Source organism: Coregonus lavaretus, assembly GCF_964263955.1.
Source record: "Coregonus lavaretus genome assembly, contig: SUPER_35_unloc_1, whole genome shotgun sequence".
Classification (NCBI taxonomy): Eukaryota; Metazoa; Chordata; class Actinopteri; order Salmoniformes; family Salmonidae; genus Coregonus; species Coregonus lavaretus.
The window spans coordinates 3,576,013-3,596,585 of NW_028167181.1; the positions used below are offsets into that span (position 1 = coordinate 3,576,013).

General features: G+C 42.4%; 1 protein-coding gene across 1 annotated transcript in view; it reads left to right on the forward strand.

Moving 5' to 3' along the window:
• Nucleotides 1-9,501, forward strand: part of LOC311110035 (uncharacterized protein) — a 33,114-nt gene extending 23,613 nt beyond the window's left edge. Inside the window, exon 10 of the mRNA XM_084188564.1 lies at nt 8,054-9,501. The gene's annotated coding sequence lies outside the window, so the exon portion shown is untranslated. The remainder of the gene's footprint in view (nt 1-8,053) is intronic.
• Nucleotides 9,502-20,573: the final 11,072 nt, after the last annotated feature.

Sequence of the window (20,573 nt, forward strand, 5' to 3'; positions counted from 1 at the left end):
CGGCTCATAATATGGCTGGAATTGAGTCATTGGAATGTTATAAACCACATGGAAACCACATGTTTGATACCATTCCTTTGACTCCATTCCAGACATTATTTTGAGCTGTCCTCCCCTCAGCAGCCTCCACTGGTTGAATTTGCTGCGCTACATCCATCACAGATGGTGGATTTCTCTGTAAATCCTCACGCCTTCTTTGTTTACCTCTATTTGTACTGCTAACCCAGGCTGGATTGTAACGGGATAGGTCTAGCAGTGGAGCTATTGACATATACATGTATATTCCACGTGGGAGTATATTCACTTCTGGTTGGTAGGCAGAAACAGAAGCACTTCCTACAACCGCAACCCAGCTGTCTTTTCCTTTTGGCTTTTTATAAAGCGACGAGGTCGTGTACTTCGGACAATCTAAATGTGTTTAGAACGCAAGAGGTGAATTTACAAGAGGGTCACTTACATGTGTTAATTAATCCATTATAAACATTCACCCGAGGCTTCCTGTTAGCTTTGCATCTGTCGTGAACTTGTCGTAGCCTTTTGCCCTTTTCCTGTTTCTTTTATTCTTTTCTTTTTTTTTTTTACAAACACTCAGTTAAAACATTAGTATATTTAGCCATGACTATATTTAAACGTTAGTATGCAGCCCTATCTCACAGTACAATACACAGCTACTGGTGTGGGTGGAATGTAGCTAATGTAGCTGGCTAGCTGCTCGCTATGGAAACACTTTATCACTTCCTGTGGCAGAGGTCAGAGCAACCTGGGTGTCAAATTCAACTCGTGAAAAATCCAATAACTGAGTGAGAAATACATTTACTAGTTCAACCAGTTGATTTAGTGGCAGTTGTTTGCTATAACGACCTTAAGTATACAAGTTAATCAATGACAAAATTGAGATAACCCTTAGCTAGTTTAGATACCATTTGGCTCGTTGACTATTCTGGATCTCCACCATTGTTCACCCCACGACAACCTTCATTTGTAGCCTGTGCTAGAGGACAAGGCTAGTTGAAACCTAGATTGCTTTCCAAACAATTTAGAGGCAGCTTGTTTTGAAAGCAAGCCCCATTATGCGGTCATGGCTTGCCTTTATAGAAGACGCCGAAACCTTGACAAATGGGGTCAAGGCAACAGATGCTTGAGAGCTATCTATAACCAATAAGGAACTCCAACCTCTCTCTCTCTCTCTCCCATAGTCATATAGTCGCCTAAAATATAGCCTCTTGTTGCTATCAAACTCTTGTTGCGTAGTAAGCTGATTAGCCTTGTTCATTAGCTTTCTGTAGGATACAAGGGAGTATAATTGAGACATTGATTTGTGTATGTATTGCTAGCCCTGATCCCTGATATTTTTACACACTATACCGTGCCTCTTTATGAAAGGAAGTATCTCTCCTTTATGTGACCTGAAACCATGCGACAACCCATTAGTCATATCGGCAGTGCGTTTACCACTGCTATCTGGTCCAGAGATCAGATCTCGTTTGTGTAATACCACACACACATCTCACGTGTTCACTTCCTGAACTTGTCTCCACATCACAAAACCGCTAGGTGGGGTCGGTCCAACTTCCTGCTTGGGTTCCTTGACCTTCAGTGACCCTTCGCGATGGGAGCTAAGTGAAAAGGTCAGAGGTCAGCGGAACCTAATTAAAGGGTATACACTGACCACAAGGAGGAGAGTGCTGTACTCCCTGTGTCCTAGGAGACACACCCACATTCTTTAGTGGTCACTGAGACGGGTCCATGCAGAGGTTGAGGTAGAGGGAATTGTCCTCAACGAACATCTAGACCTGCACACACTTAAAGCTGCAATATGTAACTTTTTGGGCGACCCGACCAAATTCACATAGAAATGTGTCATTCTCAAGTCTAAGAAGCGGTAGATCTGTTCTATGTGCGTTATTTCTATGCTTCCCGTTCTTACGTTTCAGTTTATTACACCAGCTTCAAACAGCAACATATTTTTGGTTAATTATAAGATATTTCACAGCGGTTTAAATGGTACAATGATTCTCTTGCTTGATTGGTCAGAAAACTGAAATTAGGCAAACTATTAGAATTTTAGCAACAAGGAAATGGCGGAGCGATTTCTGCATACTGCACCTATAAACATACAGATGCCACACACACACACACACCAGGTAAAGGAAGAGAATTCTTAAGAGCTTCCTTTTACAATTTCACTGTTCACCATACCCTCTACCTAGCCCATCTTTGATGGACGGCAGAGGACGGGTGACCTTTTGAGTGTTTATGTTTTAGACTCTTCACAAGAGTTCTACCGTAGCGGTCACATTTGCCCTTCTTCTCTCTCTAGTATTCCCGCCATGCTATGCCAGCAGACAGCTGGTTGCCAAGTGCTGTGACACACACACACACCGTTATCGACTTCGCTTTAGCCGCTACACGCTATGTAATAATAATAATAATAATACCTGTCTGTCAACAAAGGAAGCAGATGATAGAAAGGCAATGGCAATAAAATAATATGGCTATAGGTTTGATATGCTATACGGAAATGGTATTTACACCTTGGTAGCTTAGCTTGTCTAAATAGGGGTCCGTTGTTCAACACGTGCTTTCCAGATAGCATCTATCTTCGTTGCGGGTAGCAGCAGCCTTGGACACTGTGTGTGTGATCTGGTAGCGTGCTATGATGTGATGCCCACTTTGCCCAGACACTATTCCTAGGGATAGAGGCTACTACTCTATTCTATTACTGCATCTGGATGTTCCATTGAGCTTTACAAAGGAGACCAGGCCTAAAGGCAGTCTATTGCAGATCTTAATTTGAGACAGTTTGCAACAGGAAATGTGAATTATTATGTGGATTATAATTCATCAACGTTTTTGTAGGGGTAGATACATTTTTCGTAAGGGAAAATCAAGTCTGAAATTTCAACGTGGAAAATGACTAACTTCAGAAGCCATTTTGAACCTCAAATAGACCACGAGTTTTAAATGTCCTCCTCAACAGGGCGATCAAATTAAGATCCTACATCTGTACCTAAACTCTGAAGTTTAAATCAAGTCTCCTAGACAAACAATGAAGGACAATGATCCAGTCATTGAACAAAACCCTTACAGTTTCTCTAATAAACACCCTCTGTCACTTCCAGTTGTCTTGCAAACAGTCAGTGCTTTGAGAACCTACTAAGAGTTCAGAAAATCATTTGTGGGGAGTTGGGAGGTGCAGTTAGTCGAACGTCTCTAGCAGTCGGCAGAACTAATGTCAGGCTTTGTTTACGGAACAGAATTCCCCTGGGGCAGGATTATCCAGATAAACTCAGAGGAATGGAGTCCGCCCGCCAAACGCAGGATTAGGGAAGTGGCCGATCCTTTCAGCTCCTCTAGAGCCCCTGGGCTCAGTTTTTCAAAAGTTATCTATCCGGATTTTGGCAATCGGATACGATTAAATGCATAGAAATATAATGAATAGAATGTGAGTCCCCATTCAACTCAATCATTCATCCGTTTTATTCATTCTATTTCTATGCATTTAATCCTATCCGATAGGCGAAATTCAGACAACTTTTGAAAAACTGGGCCCTGGTGATGCCTTCTCCACATCGTGTGTGTGAGCTGTCAGGAATGTCACCCATTCACAAATACTGTCACCTTTCTATGTACAAAACAATAGGTACTGTGGATGGATTTAGTCTTAGTTCCTGACAAGGTATTTCTATTCTCATGAGCCATAACCAAATCTCTACGTCAGTCAAGAGAGAGCATGGTATTTCCAACTATCTTACTATCTCTGGATGGACTGACGTCATAGTACCAAACCAGTCGTCATTCTGATCTCATTGACAGTCCCCATGTGATCAGATTCTGTGCTGGTGGCTCACTGTTTGGGAGGAGCAGCAGCCATATCAGCTTTATGTCCAACCCCACAATGTGTTATAGTCTGTGACTTCAGTAGCATGTAAGGGATAGACCTGTCACCATCCTCTGCTTGGTGTATTTTCTGTCGGTGTCCCCATCCAACATGTTTGGTTGTTTTAGCATTCCTGTCCACTCCTCCTGGGTCTGACCTGCTCTCCGGGCCTGGCGGGGCTACTGTGATCAGAGACTTGGTGAAAGATGGACATTCACCTGCTGGTATCGCCTCAGGCATCAGCTCCAACCTCCAACATTCCTTCCTCAGGCCCAAACTGACGAGTCACACCACTGCTTAATATGCCTGTGTCTTTCAGTGTGTTAGTCATCACAGTCGGGGAACTTTTCTCCCCACTCTCCAGGTGTAAGAACAGTTTACTTTAAATGAAAGCTTTAAGAATGTTACACTGCGGCCACTACTGATACACTTTGAAGTGTGTGTATGGTGATTTTAAAATGGAGATGTTTTACCAGATGTTCGATAGTGAAATATTACTAGTTGAGAAATAGTAATACAAGTTGATGAAGGGCTGTGCATATTCATGACTATGATGAATTTGGCTTTTGTTGTTGTAAATGTAATGTATTATGGTTATATTGCACATAAACCCAATAGAAGAAACACCTTACCTTAAAATGAACTTGTGGTTGTGTTTGTCCTCAGTGAGCTTTCACATTGATATTTACAACCGCATACTAAATCTATAGTAAATCGCTGTGTTGCTTTGACCTAATAGCTATTACGAATAGCTGTTCAACTTTTTAGCACTTAACCTTTCAGTTGTTAATCCATCAGATCAAACAGGTTTTTGCTTCCCCAGTTATTTTCTCCTATGGGTTATTTTGCTGTTTTTACATGCCCATACTAATAGGTACAGTGAGGGAAAAAAGTATTTGATCCCCTGCTGATTTTGTACGTTTGCCCAATGACAAAGAAACGATCAATCTATAATTTTAATGGTAGGTTTATTTGAACAGTGAGAGACAGAATAACAAAAACAAAATCCAGAAAAACGCATGTCAAAAATGTTATATATTGATTTGCATTTTAATGAGGGAAATAAGTATTTGACCCCCTCTCAATCAGAAAGATTTCTGGCTCCCAGGTGTCTTTTATACAGGTAACAAGCTGAGATTAGGAGCACACTCTTAAAGGGAGTGCTCCTAATCTCAGCTTGTTACCTGTATAAAAGACACCCGTCCACAGAAGCAATCAATCTATCAGATTCCAAACTCTCCACCATGGCCAAGACCAAAGAGCTCTTCAAGGATGTCAGGGACAAGATTGTAGATCTACACAAGGCTGGAATGGGCTACAAGACCATCGCCAAGCAGCTTGGTGAGAAGGTGACAACAGTTGGTGCGATTATTCGCAAATGGAAGAAACACAAAATAACTGTCAATCTCCCTCGGCCTGGGGCTCCATGCAAGATCTCACCTCGTGGAGTTGCAATGATCATGAGAACGGTGAGGAATCAGCCCAGAACTACACGGGAGGATCTTGTCAATGATCTCAAGGCAGCTGGGACCATAGTCACCAAGAAAACAATTGGTAACACACTACGCCGTGAAGGACTGAAATCCTGCAGCGCCCGCAAGGTCCCCCTGCTCAAGAAAGCACATATACAGGCCCGTCTGTAGTTTGCCAATGAACATCTGAATAATTCAGAGGAGAACTGGGTGAAAGTGTTGTGGTCAGATGAGACCAAAATGGAGCTCTTTGGCATCAACTCAACTCGCCGTGTTTGGAGGAGGAGGAATGCTGCCTATGACCCCAAGAACACCATCCCCACTGTCAAACATGGAGGTGGAAACATAATGCTTTGGGAGTGTTTTTCTGCTAAGGGGACAGGACAACATCACTGCATCAAAGGGACGATGGACGGGGCCTGTACCGTCAAATCTTGGGTGAGAACCTCCTTCCCTCAGCCAGGGCATTGAAAATGGGTCGTGGATGGGTATTCCAGCATGACAAAGACCCAAAACACACGGCCAAGGCAACAAAGGAGTGGCTCAAGAAGAAGCACATTAAGGTCCTGGAGTGGCCTAGCCAGTCTCCAGACCTTAATCCAATAGAAAATCTGTGGAGGGAGCTGAAGGTTCGAGTTGCCAAACATCAGCCTCGAAACCTTAATGACTTGGAGAAGATCTGCAAAGAGGAGTGGGACAAAATCCCTCCTGAGATGTGTGCAAACCTGGTGGCCAACTACAAGAAACGTCTGACCTCTGTGATTGCCAACAAGGGTTTTGCCACCAAGTACTAAGTCATGTTTTGCAGAGGGGTCAAATACTTATTTCCCTCATTAAAATGCAAATCAATTAATAACATTTTTGGATTTTTTTGTTGTTATTCTGTCTCTCACTGTTCAAATAAACCTACCATTAAAAGTATAGACTGATCATTTCTTTGTCAGTGGGCAAACGTACAAAATCAGCAGGGGATCAAATACTTTTTTCCCTCACTGTAGGTAATTGGCCTAGACACACGCATCGCTCTTTACAAAGTGGACAATTACATTTCTATTCTATTGTATTCTACCATGCAGTGTAGGAATATTGACTGCATGGAACAGGTGTGAAGTTTAGAGGAGACTGTTGTGATGACGAGTGGTCGTTTCCAGAAGGCCAGATCTGCTTTACTGCACGCCGTAAAAGCCCAGAGGAGAGGGAAAGAGCGATGATAAATTGTAACGTTTGAAACATTCCCTCTGTGATGTCATAAAGCAATGATAAAACAGGTATATAGTCAGTTTAGGACAGAAAGTATTTCTGATTTCACTTAGTTTCCACCTGTCATTCTTAGAGGGGGTGAAGGCAGTAAACAGGTCTATGCAGGTTGTAGGTAATGAGACTGAAAACCGGTTGAGGTTTTGCTGTATTACTTTCCATCTCCAAAATGATTGGTGAAAACCTTCCTCCACTACAGTGCAAACACTTGACCCATAGACCTTACTACAATGTGAGCAATCTAATCAATTGGAATCACTACTTTTGTGACCCAGCATTTGAGCTCTTTTGTTCAGAGACCAGATTGAGGAGGTGGTAGTCTCTAGCTGGATTCAAGTTAGCCTTAGTAGCATTTTCCCCAGAGTCACTAAATCCCCAGTGGAATGTCAAGTCTTTCAGTGACTAGGTTTCTCCTTCACTATAGTAACTGCCTAACTGGGGTCCTCTCCACACAGATCCCTATCTGTTCCTATATGGCTCAACTTTAGCTCAGTTTAGCCCAGCCACTCTACAGAGCTGTGCGAGAGCTCACCTGTCCTGCAATATGCAATCAGACCCTTAGTAATCACATAAGCTCTGCAATATGCAAACAGACCCTTAGTAATCACATAAGCTGTTCTCTGTTACCTGGTCTCCTTTTTATTGCATGCATTTGAGATTAACGGCGGTCACGTTTGAAAGTGCAACGGCAGGATATAAGAACTGTAAGGATGAGATACTCATACAGCATGGTCGGTTTAATTTATTTGTGCATTTACTATATAGAGTGCACTCCATCCATACCCAATAAACACCTGTTAGCTTACTTCAATTCTTATTTGGGTATGTAGGTGTTTTATGTATGAAATCCGTACACGCAGCTTTTTGTCAATCTAAAAGTTAATCTAGGCTAAGTCATCTATGAATTTTTAAGGGGTTGAACCACCTCAACTCCACAGTCTTCACACCTAGGGGGCATAAACCAGTTCGGAGAATCCATAAAAGGGTTATCATAAATCACTTCAATATAGTTTTTTGATGAGGGGGAGGGAGGGAGGGGGGGTGGGGCATGTCAGGTATCCTGTCCCTCAAACAGCTGTTTCAGCACAGGGGTCAAGGGTCATGTCAGAGGCCACATAAACATGGTCAAAGCAGAAGGTACGGCAGGGGGTTACAGGTGAGGAGAGCCAGGATAATGGTGTCACAGGATGACTAAGGACACAACTTTCCAGGAAAATCCAGCCAGGTAGAAATATAGATGGAGAAAGGTAGCCCAGTGATAAAGAGGGAGTTAGATCTCCCCATCGTGACGGCCCATCGATTACAAAGCAAGATTAGCAAAGGTTGAAGCTAAGTGCGTTTCAGATGAGTAACAGTTCTGCACAACAAAATGAATCATTTGAATCATGAGTGTCTCACTGACTTCTGTTGCTGACTTCCACGTTGTTTTCTTTGTGTTTTTTAGACTGAAGAAAAAACGTGAAGTAAAAGGTAAACTCATCGGAAACGCCTGAAAACAAAGTATTTCATTCAATTCATATTATATAGGCTAGCTGATTAAGTTGATGTTTTCTCTGTCAATAAACCATTTGTTAACTATCGTTGTCTTTTAAATCTCAGGATAACCTATGGATATGCTAAGTTAACTTTCACAAATGCTATCTTTATATTCTGGTACTTACATTTTATTATACTGTATTTTTGTCATCATAGCCTTAGGAGTGAATAGGCCTAATTTTGATTAATTCATCTTGTGTGTATATAGTTTAGATAGGTATTATGTCTTTAAGGAAGAGTAGCTGTCAGGATGTATTCATGTTGTTATTCTGATTTACTTAGGATTTATTCCATGGCATTGTTGAATACTCATTTCTGATTGGCTTGAAGGGCATTCTAGAGCGTGCATTATATATTTATATGAAGTCATACGAGATATGAGGTCATGTATGAACTTTCAATTGTTAATATCTCTGTTTCCAAGATAATTTTTTTGGGGAGATCAGTTTCAAATCTTTATGCAGATTCTTCACATTCCCTCTCACCCTCAATCTATATTGTCAATTCATTTGTCATTTTGAAAAACCGGCAATACTTCCATCGTCATGTTCTGTACATTTTATTTGCATGGACTTGATTGCATCCTTTTTGGCTCTTTTGATGTCAGTCGCTACATAAATGTAGTGAATGTGTCACAATATTTCTGTTATTGGGCCATCAAAGTCCTACTCAGCTTGAAGCGAGTGTTTTATTAATATTCTACCCCTCATGTGAGCTGGGCCAACGTTGCAGATAGAAATGTCATGATTAGAGCTGACGTTATTCCTGATTCCGCATGTCAGAGAGGCATGCTTGTTCTGCACAATATACTTCTATCTGAACGTTTCACAATGTTATGCCCTGCTGAAAGCAGCACTGGTCCCCACCTACAGTAAACTGGACCCTGCGAGGCCACCTGTTATTACCCTCATGAATGAGAAACCAGGCTATCGGGCCAATCCACTGCATCTCCATCCAAGAAGAAATCCTAAAAGGCTTATGGGTGGATTGCTGTGGATAATGCTAATGCTAATAATAGCAGATATGCTATAATTTACATCCAGTAAAACAGGACAAATAAAAGGAAAGGTCCGCCAGGGCTAGATACCGTGATAACAGCTGGGAGAGGTGGGACACAAACTGTTTCCTTTACAGGATAGTTGATCCTCTTTCTACACACTCATTCACAAACATCCCAATGTAGTGTTTCATATTATACCTCCTTTTTTTCATGCATCAAGTCTCAAATCTTGACCCAAAGAAAACATGTAAAAAGCAAAGTAGTCTAGAAGATGTTTCCATAAATAATTCCTTTAATGCTCTGTGTAGAATACCTGTTTCTCATGTTTGTACATTTAAATAAATCTATCAAAAACATTGGCAGCATTTAGTTGTTGTATTTCTAAAAGGCGGAGACAGCACTTCCTTCTCACAGATTTTTCAGGAGGATTTTTTTTTTGTCAGCAAACCTTTCAAAATAGCCGTCATTGTAACGAAGTGCCCCTAGTCTCAAACATGTAATTTCTTCTTGCTGACTGGCCAACTGTCCAGCTGCCCGCCTCCAGTCCCGCCGGTCATATTATGGTAAGTGTAAACACGGGCTACAGGTGAAAATGCATTCGCTTCAAAATGACAGCGTTAAAAGACAGGAATTCCCTGACACTGTGCCACACACATTCCTGGGACTGCAGTGCAGCACTCCTTCAAGTCTCTAGCAGGGCTCTTTTAGCTGGTCTGGCGTTCAATAGCTAGCTCATTATCACCGCTAATTAGACCTTGAATATAGCCTTGGAACATGGATTGACGATGACATTGTGTTTGTAGACTATCTAGCACTCCATCTAAACTCCTTCAGTGTGAACTCCTTCGGCCGCGTGCCTTCTCACACTGCTGGAGGTGTACGGTTATTCCCTGACAATGCAGTCTGTTGTGCATTAATGCTTACCTTATGACCATAAATGACTGTATCGTGATCATATATACTTTTTTAAATCTTATATAATGTAGTTATAGTACCACCCATCTAGTGCCTAGTTTTTGGGCCTGTTCCAGGTGCTATATGAAGCTTGTCTCCAGGGCTTCTGTCCTGTTCTGCCTAGTGATAACGCCAGGTGATAACACCAGCGGACCAATCGGGTGGTTTTTACATCTTAATCCACCATTAAGAGCTGAAATGCTGCGTTGGGCCTTGTGGTGAGGTAGTGACGGCAGGAGAGGCACTGGAATGGAGGCTCATACCCTTCAAACCTGACCACAGTCATGGGGGCCTCGCGCCAACCAGCTAAAGGAGGCAGAATACTACCCTCCTCCTCCCATCCTCTCCCTGAACTGAACCGGATCCAAATGTATTAGGATCCTTCTTGGTATCCCCTATTTATACGCTGTGTATTTTTACAGGCGGGCCGGATGATTAGGATGCTAGCGTCAAAGTGTGAAAGCAAAGGGAAAGTGGTTATGGTGAACCCTTTTTCTGGGTGCTATTCTGAGGATGTGGAGGGGGGTTATCAGAGGTGATCAAGGCAAGAGTGTGGCCTCTAGAACTTCTGCATGTTCAGAACCTGGTAAATTGGACCTTCTTAACATACACTACATGACCAACAGTATGTGGACACCTGCTCGTCGAATATCTCATTCCAAAATCATGGGCATTAATATTGAGTTGGTCCCCCCTTTGCTGCTATAACAGCCTCCACTCTTCTGGGAAGGCTTTCCCCTAGATGTTGGTACATTGCTGTGGGGACTTGCTTCCATTCAGCCACAAGAGCATAAGTGAGGTCGGGCACTGATGTTGGGCGATTAGGCCTTGCTCGCAGTCGGCGTTCCAATTCATCTCAAAGGTGTTTGATGGGGTTGATGTCAGGGCTCTGTGCAGGCCAGTCAAGTTCTTCCACACCAATCTCGACATATTTCAGTATGGACCTTGCTTTGTGCATGGGGCATTGTCATGCTGAAACAGGAAAGGGCCTTCCCCAAACTGTTGCCACAAAGTTGGAAGCACAGAATCATCTAGAATGTCATTGTATGCTGTAGCATTAAAATGTCCCTTCTCTGGAACTAAGGGGCCTAGCCCGAACCATGAAAAACAGCCCCAGACCATTATTCCGCCTCCACCAAACATTACAGTTGGCACTATACATTCAGGCAGGTAGCGTTCTCCTGGCATCCGCCAAACCCAGATTTGTCCGTTGGACTGCCTGATGGTGAAGCGTGATTCATCACTCCAGAGAATGCGTTTCCACTGCTCCAGTGTCCAATGGCGGTGAGCTTTACACCACTCCAGCTGACGCTTGGCATTGCGCATGGTGATCTTAGGCTTGTGTGTGGCTGCTCGGCCATGGAAACCCATTTTCATGAAGCTCCCGATGAACAGTTCTTGTGCTGATGTTGCATCCAGAGCCAGTTTGGAACTCGGTAGTGAGTGTTGCAACCGAGGACAGACGATTTTTACGCGCTACACGCTTCAGCACTCGGCGGTCCCATTCTGTGAGCTTGTGTAGCCTACCATTCGCGGCTGAACCGCTGTTGTTCCTAGACGTTTCCACTTCACAATAACAACACTTACAGTTGACTGGGACAGCTTTAGCAGGGTAGAAATGTCACAAACTGACTTGTTGGAAAGGTGGCATCCTATGATGGTGCCACGTTGAAAGTCACTGATCTCTTCATTAAGGTCATTCTACTGCCAACGTTTGTCTATGGCTGTGTGCTCGATTTTATACACCTGTCAGCAACGGTTGTGGCTGAAATAGCTGAATCCACTAATTTGAAGGAGTGTCACCCAGCGACAAATTATGCAAAATGTTTCCAAAGGTAGCTCTTTACGCTCATACCAGTTACGGGTACAAAATAGCAGATTTGGACATTGATAAGCACCTAAATTGTAACGCAGCGGCTGTACAGTAACATGGAATACATGACGTCAGAGCTCAAGGTCTCCACTTCACAGTGCAGTATTGGTTTTGACTGACAGCGGTTCTGAACTTGAACACCGCACGCAACAAAAAATTGTTGTGCAACATCTTTTGTTATCTGAGTGAGGGGAATGCTGTAAAGAAAAAGGACTAGATGTATTTTGAAAGACAAGATGATTAGGATTATAATAAATACACCGCGATGATGTCATACAAGCCAAACACCCGTTAGTCCAAATGTACACTTCACATTTCCATCATAAAATGTAATGTCAATGTTTATGATCACTATGCTTGATGTACAGTTAGAAGATGACATGGCGTCATACCCCAGGTTGTTCTGAACAGAATGAGCCTGTTTGTCATATTGTGAAATTCGGCGTGGAACAAGCATGCACTCGTGACTATTCTATGCACACCAAAATTACGATCTGCTTCTCTGAATTGCCTTGTGAAAGCCTAACACTGTAAGATCGTAAGAATGGCTTACCAAGAAACACTTCCAAAAGGACTAATTCCAGATAAAAAAGGAGTTGGAGCACTACAAAAAAAAGTATGACTAAGATCGTATTTTGTAACTTAGCTAGCCCTGTTGGCAATATAACAGGCTTTCAAGTGATGCCCACCAGATTGCGATTGATAATGAACCTTTTTGGAATGTGTAAACAGTAAGTGTGTGATGCCGGGGATACAGGGCTGTGTTCAAAACTACTACAAGTCTGCTTGCTCTAGTTCCTCAACAGCACAGCTAGGAGAGCTCAAAAAGTACCTTATAGTTGAAGACTCTTCTTTGAGTCATAAAAGTGCATTGAAATTACTTAGGAACGATGCACACTTTGGAGAGGTGTGTGGCCACTTGGAGAAACCAATTAGTCCTCTCACTCAAATCCTTGTCATTTTTTTGTCTTATGTTGTACCTACCCCACATTTACCATGAATATTCTTATGTTACTGAATGTATCCAGAGTATTTTCAGATGTTGTTATCAACAAATCTGGCGAAAAGTACAGTAAATGTAATATACACATAAAATCAACAATGTCATGTTTGGATTCAGTCTTGTGTCAGATTGACTGTTTTGTCCTCACCTTTAGTCTAATAATTTCCCCATAATCTCCAAACTGTTCCCTTTTGATTGCTACCATGGTTATGCATACGCTTTCCATATTTCTTCTGTAAGAAACAGTACAATTTAGCCCTATCCATATAACAATTTCCACGAGTGTAAGTGGTTAAAGTAACGTTATACCTGACAGAATGGGGACAGCATGGACAAGTGGGCTAGTCTGGTCATTCAATGATACAGTACAGTGCAATGTAACATTCCTATGTAATATACTGTAACTGTGGCAGACAGCGTCCCGGCAGGGTGCAGGGCTTTTGCCTGGTCAGCAGCTGCAGACCCAGCTCTGCTATGTAGGACACTCCATCCACAACTAAGAAAACATTCCACCCCACTGCAACTGTACTATCCCCTTCCCACTTCCCCCAAGATACCTCAGGCATCGGTTCGGGAGTGTCTGTTCATCCCTAGAGCGTGTTTACATTGCAGGGTTTTACCCTCATGTAGCCTACAGTTCCAGGTTTTCCACTAAAAGTGCTAGGGGCCCATAGGTTCACTGAAGTAGGATTTTCTATGACAAGACCCAAGAATGAAGTGACTGAATTTATAGGCAGGTGCTGAATATTTGCCATTGCCTTATTGTCACGGAGCACATGTCTGTGACTTCTAGACAATGACACTGAAACAAATTATTGGTTTGAGAAAGACTCTTTATTCATTGTGTCACTGCAATGTATTATTATCAAATCATGTTTTAATGTTGTTTTTTATAGCTACAAGGGACCTACAATTCCAAATCAAATAGCTAAATGATCCATGGTATGACCATCTTAAAACAATTCCATATGTTAGCTTAGTAGAACACCCCTCATGTGTCCATGTGAAATTATGTAAAACCGTTGTTTATGATGTGTTGGGATGTACATGTGAAATTATGCATTTATGGTAGAAATGTATTATGGGCTATCATTTTGGAACATTCCTAGCAGAAAGGAGTTCCTGGAAAGAGTTCTTAGGTGTTCAGTTGGCCTTTGCCTGGGAGAGAGCAGGCTGGCTAGAGTAGAGCCATATCTGAGTTTTGTTATCGGCAAAGAGTTGTTGCCTGAATAGTTTTTACTGAGAATATCTTGGATTTATTCAAGTCTTTATGTTAACGTCCTGTTTGTTATTTTCTGTACAACGTATATTGGCCAATTCGTTATGCACCTGTTAATATTGTAAATAAAAGTGGTGAGCACCAGAACATCCTGTCTGTCTCCTCACTGTCCGATCCTCCGCCTCAGCTTCTGCTTCACACTTATCAACAGTCCTGACAAATCTTGCTCACTTGAGCGCAAAACTGTGGGTGATTAGGGCTGCGTTTACACAGGCAGCCGAATTCGGATAATTTTCCACTAATTGCTCTTTTGACCAATCACATCAGATCTTTTCACATCAGATGTTTTTCAGAGCTGATCTGATTAGTCAAAATCCTATTAGTGAAAAAAAAATCTGAATTGGGCTGCCTGTGTAAACGCAGCCTCAGTCATGACTAGCCAGAGTGTATGGACACTATAATTTGTCGTCTGTTAGCACGGTAGCTTTGATGGTGCATAGGTGAACACTGAGTGGCCTAGTAAGATAACGGTATGTCCTCTACCATTAACGTTACTCCCCCTTACTACTGACATTGGCCTACAGGGATGCATGTCCACAACTGTCCCGTGCAGCTGGACCTAGCCATTCATCAACACCATGATGTAGAGGTTAGGAGATGTTCAAGAGCGATAAACTTTACGGACTTGTTGAGAATGCCAAGAATGTTTTTAAACACGGCGTGAACACAGTGTGACAGATATCACCAGACAACCTACACAACGAGGTGTTACAGTACACAGCAGTACGCAGCAGGAAGTGGTGTCATGGACATGGTTAGGAATTTACAGACATATATATAACGCTAAAGTAAAAAAAATAATGTATTTATATGGTAGTCTACACTCTTAGAAAAAAGGGTTCCAAAAGGGTTCTTTGGCTGTAACCGTAGGATAACCCTTTTTGGTTCCAGGTAGAACCTTTTTGGGTTCCATGTAGAACCCTTTCCACAGAGGGTTCTACATGGAACCCAAAAAGGTTCTACCTGGAACCAAAAAGGGTTCTTCAAAGGGTTCTCCTATGGGGACAGCCGGAGAACCCTTTAGGTTCCAGATAGCACCTTTTTTTCTAAGTGTAGATGCCATAATTAAATGATTTTGCTTTATATTTTTTACAAGGTTACTCTTAACATAAATGTTACCTAATAATAACTTTGTTAATGCATTAATTTGATTACAAAGTGGAGAAAGTCCTATATTTGGGTCATTCAGATTTGTGGTTAATTGCTGCCCTGGACACAGGTGAGTATTCATACACTGAGTATACAAAACATTAAGAACACCTGCTCTTTCCATGACATAGACTGACCAGGTGAAAGCTATGATCCCTTATTGATGTCACTTTTTAAATCCAGATGAAGAGGAGGAGACAGGTTAAAGAAGGATTTTTAAGTCTTGAGACATGGATTGTGTGTGTGCCATTCAGAGGGTGAATGGGAAGAGAAAAAATGTAAGTGCCTTTGAACAGGGTATGGTAGTAGGTGCCAGGGGCACCGTTTTGTGTCAAGAACTGCAAAGCTGCTGTGTTTTTCACGCTCAACAGATCCCATGTGCATCAAGAATGGTCCACAACCCAAAGACATCCAGCCAACTTGACCCAACTGTGGGAATCTTTGGAGTCAACATGGGCCAGCATCCCTGTGGAACGCTTTCGACACCTTGTAGAGTCCATGCCCCGACGAATTGAGGCTGTTATGAGGGCCAAAGGGGGAGTCCAATTCAATATTAGGAAGGTGTTCCTAATGTTTGGTATATTCAATGTACATGATAGATGTTTGACAATGTAATTTATATGCATGACTAGTCATCTGTTAGGGACTTCTGTAAATCAAATCCATGGAAGATAAATAAAACATTGTGAGAGCTTGGGACTATAAGGTTCTATCTGCAGAAAGATGATTCTGAGATAATTGGCTTTAAAGTTCCGAACCCTCATTGGTTTGAATGGTGTCAGTGATTTTTATCTTGTATTCTTTGGAAGTTAACAACATGAATTGGGGTATTTAGAGTACTATATACACAACCAGTCAAAAGTTTGGACACCTACTCATTCAAGGGTTTTTCTTTATTTTTGCTATTTTTTACACTGTAGAATAATAGTGAAGACATCAAAACTATGAAATAACACATATGGAATGAAGTAGTAATCAAATAGCCACCCTTTGCCTTGATGACAGCTTTGCACACTCTTGGCATTCTCTCAACCAGCTTCATGAGGTAGCCCCATTTGGTAATAGCACAAGTCCATATTATGGCAAGAACAGCTCAAATAAGCAAAGAGAAACAACAGTCCATCATTACTTTGACATGAAGGTCAGTCAATACGGAAAATGTCAAGAACTTTTAAAGTTTCTTCAAGTGCAGTCGCAAAAACCATCAAGCGCTATGATGAAACTGGCTCTCATGAGGACCGCCACAGGAATGGAAGACCCAGAGTTACCTCTGCTGCAGAGGATAAGTTCATTACAGTTACCAGCCTCAGAAATTGCAGCCCAAATAAATGCTTCACAGAGTTCAAGTCACAGACACATCTCAACATCAACTGTTCAGAGGGGACTGTGAATCAGGCCTTCATGGTCGAATTGCTGCAAAGAAACCACTACTAAAGGACACCAATAAGAAGAAGAGACTTGCTTGGGCCAAGAAAAATGAGCAATGGACATTAGACAGGTGGAAATGTGTCCTTTGATCTGGAGTCCATACTGGAGATTTTTGGTTCCAACCGCCGTGTCTTTGTTATGTGGGCAGCTTGTCTCTCCCTTTTCTGTTTCCCTTCCTCCTTGTTTTGTCCCCTCTTTGTCTGTTGTATGTGTGTTTGTCCCCATTATGTTGGTGCGTCTGCCGGTGTGTGTCTGGAGTGGATCGGGGGGCGTGCTCAGGATCTGCCTCTCCTGTGCAGCTGCGGGTTGTTTCCAGTGATTCCTGCCTACGCAGCTGCATCCTATTCTCTCATCAACCTGCACTACTAATTCCTGGGCATGGCTCTCCACCGGCGCCAGATCGTTGTTCTTACTAGAGCGGTAACTTGGCTCACCAGTAGAGTTAAATTGTCTTTGTCTTCAGCCTGGCTCTTTACTCTCCTTAACCTGTCGTTTGTTTTGTCTTCAGTTCAGACATACCTGCCTGCCTGCCTGCCTGCCTGCCTGCCTGCCTGCCTGCTTCAGCCTCTCCTTCCTCCGGAGCCGACTAGCCCACTCTGTTCCTTTTCTTCAGTTGTTTTTGGACTAAGACAAATTGAACTTTTATTAAAATAATTTTTGTTTCTTCCACTCCCTTAGTCGTGTTTTGTTTCTCTGAGTGCTGGGTTTAACCATAGCGTAACAGTCTTTGTCTGACGCGGTGTGGGTGAACGGATTAGTTCCCACCGTAAAGCATGGAGGAGGAGGTGTTATGGTGTAGGGGTGCTTTGCTGGTGACACTGTCTGTGATTTATTTAGCATTCAAGGCATACTTAACCAGCAAGGCTACCACAGCATTCTGTAGCGATACGCCATCCCATCTGGTTTGAGCTTAGTGGGACTATCATTTGTTTTTCAACAGGACAATGACCCAACACACCTCCAGGCTGTGTAAGGGCTATTTGACCAAGAAGGAGAGTGATGGAGTGCTGCATCAGATGACCTGGCCTCCACAATCCCCTGACCTCAACCCAATTGAGATGGTTTGGGATGAGTCGGACGGCAGAGTGAAGGAAAAGCAGCCAACAAGTGCTCAGCATATGTGGGAACTCCTTCAAGACTGTTGGAAAAGTATTCCAGGTGAAGCTGGTTGAGAGAATGCCAAGAGTGTGCAAAGCCGTCATCAAGGCAAAGGGTGACTATTTGAAGAATCTCAAATATAAAATATATTTTGATTTAACACATTTTTGGTTACTACATGATTTCATATGTGTTATTTCATAGTTTTGATGTCTTCACTATTATTCTACAATGTAGAAAAAAGTACAAATAAAGAAAAACTCTTGAATGAGTAGGTGTGTCCAAACTTTCGACTGGTACTGTAGATAGCCTTGTTTTGTTCAATATTCTCTATGTCAATAACTCAATTTTGACAAAAATGCAGATAGAACCTTATAGTCCTAAACTCTCTATGGTTGTAATGGGAAAATGTGGAAGATGGGGAAAAAATACATTACCGGAAAGCATGAGTAATGTAAGCTTCTGCCTGGACCTCAATGTGACTTAACTTTGGTGGAACGAACAACTGCTGCAAAAGTCAAGCATGACCTAGACAGTAGGAATTCCCAATTTCTTCTCAGGAGGGAAGAGGGGGATTTAAGAATACACTTCGGCTTTGTTCTCCATCCATCATGGGTCATTAAGGGTCTGTCATCGTGTGCCGGTCCCCAGGATGGTGAGGTGAGACTGGGCAGCAGCAGGAGCTGAATGCCCTGGCCCCTGCCCAACCTTTCTCTGTTTACCCAAGGCCATCATTAAGAGCATGGCCCCAAGGGAACAGGGAAGGTACATCTCACACAACTAGGCCATGGATACAGTACAGTCAAGCTAATGAGTCATTCAGCACAATGCCATGTGTTATATACTGTTACTGTACTGTGACTCAACAGCTATGGCTAATGCTAACACTAGGCTAATGCTAGGCTAGTGCTAATGTTAGGCTAATCCTAGGCTAATGACCCTTATTAGCAGCATCCACAGGCGGCACATACACTCAGCGCCACTCTTTTGGCAGTCACTGCTAGCATTTTCTACTTAGCATTTAACCCCTGGAACAATCTAATGGTCCAGAATGAACTACAGTGCTGCCTGGGTTGGATGACAACTTTAGCCATAGAGGAAATCCTATCCTGCTAGGAGCGAAACACAAATAGCTTCTTAAACCGTAGAAATAAAGTAAATAACCATTGGGGTTGTACAGTTATATAAAAAGCTTGGTTTGTTTGTTTCTATAGTTACATAATTTGGACACACCCACCGTTCCATTCCTATAACTGTCCGGACGAGTGGGGGGTACTGTAGGACTTATTTAGGAGATGTAAGGACCTAGATGTAGAATGCATGCCATGCTGGGTATTCGGCACACGTTAAGGGGCGTTTGTCACGGGAGGGGGTTGCTAAGTGCCATGCAGTGTTGTCCAAAACGCGTCAGCATCTCCAAAAACTGTACGGCCTTTTATATTTATCGGCGTTATAAAACAGAGTAAGTTCAGCAGCTCACCCACCCCCACTTATAAAAATCTTCTCCCGTATGATACAAAATATTTATGTCCGGCACTTCCTATCCGTATTAAAGAGATTTATAGATTGAGCCCATTTCATCAGAAAGTGATTCAGTGACAGAACAGCTATATTCATCACTTGAAACTGCCAAAGTGATACTGTATTTCATTTGCACCAGCTGTGGTAGATTGTATAAGACTGAACAGTCCATTGATTGAATGAATGAGAAATTATAGCTACACTAAAGTTTCTAGAACAGTAAGTTTGTGTTTCTCCAATAATAATTCCTTATTCTCCTTGAAAATACTTGGTAATCCTGATGAAAGAGAAAAACATATAGAAGACTTGCGTTTTTTTACATTGAAGTTGTGGACCCACGTCATCACCGTTATAGCTTAATATCTATCATACACGTTACTCTATAAAAGGTCACTAAGTATTTTTATCTTACCGTGACCTTGCGCCGCGCCATACCGAGGCTGCATTCTCACATTCTCCCTGGATCCCCAATCTGACCGCTACATGTCTCTCTGTGTCATGCTGTGTCATCGTGACCTGCCGTCATGAGAACCCAGCGAACCCTCATGCTTACTGTCGTCCAATCGTAGTTTAGATGATAAATATAATAATCATACAAAATATTTAAGACAATGACGTGAGAATGTAGATGCCTAGATCATGTGTGGCGTCATGAGATGAGATAAAGTCATTACCATCTCTCCATATCCAGGGGGGAGGGGGCTCGGAGGGGGTTTCCATCATTGCATGGCTTTAAATCTGATGCCAGTGACAGCCCACCGCAAAGGATATATTTGGACTTTCTATGAATAATTCATAGGAAAGGTCAACCAGTGCTTTTATAACTACAGGAGGGACGTGGTCTATCGAGTTCTGCAGGTCACTTTCAATCATCAGTAATATAGCCTAGCTATCAACGATAATGACAAGAATCATAAATATGATATTTACTCATAAACATATGGAAAGCCTGGTTCCTCTCTAAGTTTCTTCATACTTGGGAGTTTTTCCTGAACACTTTGTTTCTGCTTCTTCTTGGACTTTGGGGTCTAGGACTGGTTATTGTAATTAAGCAGTAAGGCCCTAGGGGGTGTGGTATATGGCCAATATACCATGGCTAAGGGCTGTTCTTATGCACGACGCA